Here is a 4407-nt window from a genome sequence, read left to right on the forward strand (position 1 = left end):
ACGGTTTAGTGGGGGGGGGGGTTAGGGTTATCAGTGTTTACGATTTTAGGGTTGACGGAACTATGTTTGTCTTACAGTGGACCTATCACACACACCGGACATAGGTCGAGCGTTGGTCTATAATGGAATCCCTCCGGTAGCATCGATCTGGCCCGTCGACTGGCTCGACCGACATACTTCGTGCCACATAGAGCATGCATCCATCCACTGAACCGGATCGATGTTGGGTTGGTTTACATGTACATGTACAGGGACCGGAAATGCGCGTGTCAGAGATCGTACTTGCGTGTACATGTACTAATGATCCCAAACTTTCATCATGGCATCCCATGACCCCATAGAGAATTCATGCATAATGGTTTCCATGTGGGGCAAAATTTTGAATGTTTTTACGGTTTTGTGTGTGTGTGTGGTGGGGGGGGGGTGGTTAGGGTTCAGGGTACATGCCACATTGTTCACATTGTCCAATTAACACTTTGTATAGATTTTTTGGGTACAAAATGAACGAAATGATGCAACTAATCTGAACGTAACGTTTGGCATGTATCCAACCAAGTAGCCACTATTTCTCAAAAAATAACCAGTTAGCCACTAATTGCGCCAAACATATCACGTAATAAATGGGTTGACAATTATTTCTTGAAATTCGTGGAAGGAATTTATTGCTCTTCCTTTTTTAGAGAACAATAAGTTACAAATTTTATTTTGGAAACAAGAAATCAGTTTTCAATTTTATTTGTCCTTTCCAATAGATTTCAAATGAGCTTTTCCTTGGTCTGGGCATACAAGGCATTAAGCACACATGACATTGCTTATACAGAAGCTGACTGAAATATTTTGTTAACAACTACTAACGACTGATGATCAACAAGTAAAAAAATCCCACAACAATTATTGAAAAATAAAATCCCGCGGCCATCAGATTTGCGTGCTTCTTCAGATCGATCAACTGCCTTAAGTTCTTGTTGATCTTCTTCAATTCCACCTTGAGTTCCGCATCCGCCACCATCGGAGGAACATTGGCATAGCCCTTATTATCCACCGCCGATGGCAGATCTACCTCTAGGGTTGCCCCGTGCCTCAAATCAATGAAGCCATCCGTTTGAAGCCTCTCAACGTATTCATCCAGCCACTCAAAATGCTTGCATGTTTTCAGGTTCTGAAAAAGGGAAGGGAAACCCTAAATACCAATTCCGAGGAAATATAAATAAATCTAGGGTCAGAATTCATAGCAAAAAGACACAACAGAACATAGATTTAACCTTCCCCGCTTCTGGTTTGCTCTCGCATTTCACAAATTCCCGCCCATGGTTTCCATTCTTCTCTGATATGGTTGTCAAACGCTTCAGTGGCGCGATGCGTGGGCAGTCGGGGCATCTGGTCATCGGTAGTGAACCATACCGCGGCCATGATGACGGAGAGGCCGAACTGGACATGGACATCTCTCGTCTCTCACCGTCCGCCGACGATGGCAGGCTTCGTCGCCGGAGAAGAATAACAATTTGGTGGGGCAAGGGAAAGGGAGGCAATGGTGGGCCGCGGGTTGGCACGGGCACGGCGATGGCTCGGGCTTGTGTGATATGTGGTTGGACCCGCGATCAGTGCACATGTTTTGGAAGCCCCGAAAAGATCGTGCTCCTTAAAAAAAATTGCATCAAAGCGCATTACTTCAAAATAACTAATTATCCCTACAATCACGGATATATACCTTCCCATTCTACCGCATATCAACCCTATCCTAACCACCCCCATCTACCTTGTTTCTCCTCACATAGCCATCGCCAGGATTGCGCCATCGCTTATGAAGCGACCACGCCGACGCCGGATTAAAAAGGTCTCCTCCACGGCTCCTCCCATCTTCGATTGCAGTGCTGATTATTTTTTCCATTGATTCGACCAAGAAGTCATTTCCGAAGAGATTAGAAAATACAGCCTTTGCCATAGTTGAGTAGTTCTGGTGTAATTGGAGTACAGGATGTCATGCAAGAGCTTTTTGATTGATGGTTTGTAGTAGTTGTTCGTACGAACTGGTTATGAATATATTTTCTCAGTGGTATTGTTAGGAATTAGTTGGATGAGGTTGTGGATACAGTTTTCATACTATGGGTATATGTGTTGTTGTAGGGATCATGGTCTCAGAGGCGCATAACAACCATGCGGAGTACGACAAGTCTTTGCATGAAGCGCGCCGGGAGATTGACTTGAAGGTGCAAAAGGATCGCGCTGAGGTAGATAAGAAACTCAAAAAAGAACGTTCATACGTGGACAGGATGATAAAGGAGGAGCGTGAGGAGTTTTCCCGTAAGATGGCGAAGATGCGTCTTGAGATTGAAGAAAAGTATAAGCGGGACTGTGAGGACATGGAAAAAAAGTTTTTCCTTGGCTACAAGGAAATGCATCAAACGTTGCAGAAGGACCGGAAGCTTGTGGACAGTATTATACAGACAGAGCGAGTCAGGATGGATGCCTATGTGTTGCAGGCACGTTCGGATATGGACAGCAAGCTGCTACAGGAGCGGTCGGACATGGATTATAAGGCCATGCTGGAGAAGGTCCGTTTGGAAGGACATATGTTAGAAGCCCGTGCGATCTCACGGCCACCCCGACAACATGTCTTCAATTTTTCTCCCCCTGTAAGTATTTCGCACCGATTGTATATATTAAGGACCTTAGTATTCTATGATACAAACATCTTCAATTTGTGGCAACCTTATGTCGGCGATTGTATGTAGGCTAAGCATCATGAGACGGCACAGTCGCCATCCACTCGAGAAAGTGCGATAGAGTCACCCGTTCAATGCCACATCACTCCACCCCAACAACATATCTTCAATTCTCCCCTTGTAAGTACCTCCCAACGATGCCATACCCAAGATATGGTATGACCTTTTAAAATTTGTGTGTAAACCCACTGTCGACGTTTCATACGCAGGATAAGAAACGTGGGATGGCAGAGTCCCTAGTCACACCACATGAAGGATACATTCCACATAACAAGGTGAGAAGGTTTGAGATGGCACAATCCCCAGTCACTCGACATGAAGGATACATTCCACAAAAGCAGGTAACAACACCGCAATTTTGCTATGCACATAAAAAATTATGTTTGCCCCTTTACTCATTTAATGTATTAACTCTGATGTGAGATACTAGGTGCTGGTCATGGAATTTATTGTTAGTAGGGATGATGAGATGTCACATGTCCCGAGAGCATACTTTGATGAACACCCGGCAGAAGTCAGAATTTTTGAACCCCTCAAAGTGACCTACGATCTCATTATGAGTGAAATGAGAGATACTTTTGGTTGCAAACTGGGAGCAGAACTGTACTACTTCTTACCCGAGTCTGCGTGGAAGCTGCCAGAAGGAATGTTCTTGATTGCAGGACCAGATGATGTAGAAAAAAATGCTTTCTGATCTGAATGGCAGCAAGAAATGTCACCTGTACATTGTGTACAATAGAACTACGGGTCGTTATCCCGAGCATGACTTTGATCCAGAGGTTCAAATTTTACATGTTACATGCATCTAGTTTATGGCTACGTCATTTTTAAGTTCTTCCTAATACAATTCCTATGGTTTTCTATAGGAAGTGAGAATCCAAGAAATGGAGGGTCTTGCTAGAGAGTTGGCGGAGAAAGAACAAGAACAACTTCAGTTGTATGGTTACATTGATGTTAAAGAGAAAAAGATTGAAGCACATGGGTCGTTGCCAAGCCCGACGCAATCTCCAACGTCGCAACGCAAGAGGTCACTGGATTTTGGCAGTGCAGAAGACCATATGGAGTAGGCTCAATTGTTTTTCAACCAGTTTAAGCTTCAAACCAGGATTATTTTGTTGCAAACAAACATTTTTTTTTCTGTTTCACACTATGTTCGCAATTATGGTACAATTTATTCATGAGACAGTTCTTTGAACAACAATGCATGAGTTTTATGATCAATCATACAGTTGTTTCTGAGTTGTTTGTGAGATGGCATTGCATCTAAAGAAGTTTCCATCTATAAAACTTGTAAAAAATCATTGATGTTGTCTTTGTTGAAACTGTTTTTTCGTGCCTTTCATCTACACGTGTAATCATTATAGCCTACAAAACCATGCAACGTCGCAAAACAATTTCCAGTTGGCATGCATGCTTGTCATGTTGGTACAAGGGTTTCAAAAATTTTTGGGTCCATTTCAAGCATGCCGAAAAACTCCGTCTTCCCAGATGGAACATCCCCTGCTACCCGAACGGCTAAGTTGAATGACACCAATTTTTTCCATCAAGCGCGCAAGCACACCCCCGTGGGCCGCGTGAAATCTGAGCTAACCCCAAAACTTGCTGGTTTTGACGTCAAATAAGATAGAAATATCAAGGGAAGAAGATAGAAATAGCAAGCAAAACACAGATAACCAACAACATA

The sequence above is a fragment of the Triticum aestivum genome, chromosome 2D, assembly GCF_018294505.1.
Source record: "Triticum aestivum cultivar Chinese Spring chromosome 2D, IWGSC CS RefSeq v2.1, whole genome shotgun sequence".
Taxonomy (NCBI): domain Eukaryota; kingdom Viridiplantae; phylum Streptophyta; class Magnoliopsida; order Poales; family Poaceae; genus Triticum; species Triticum aestivum.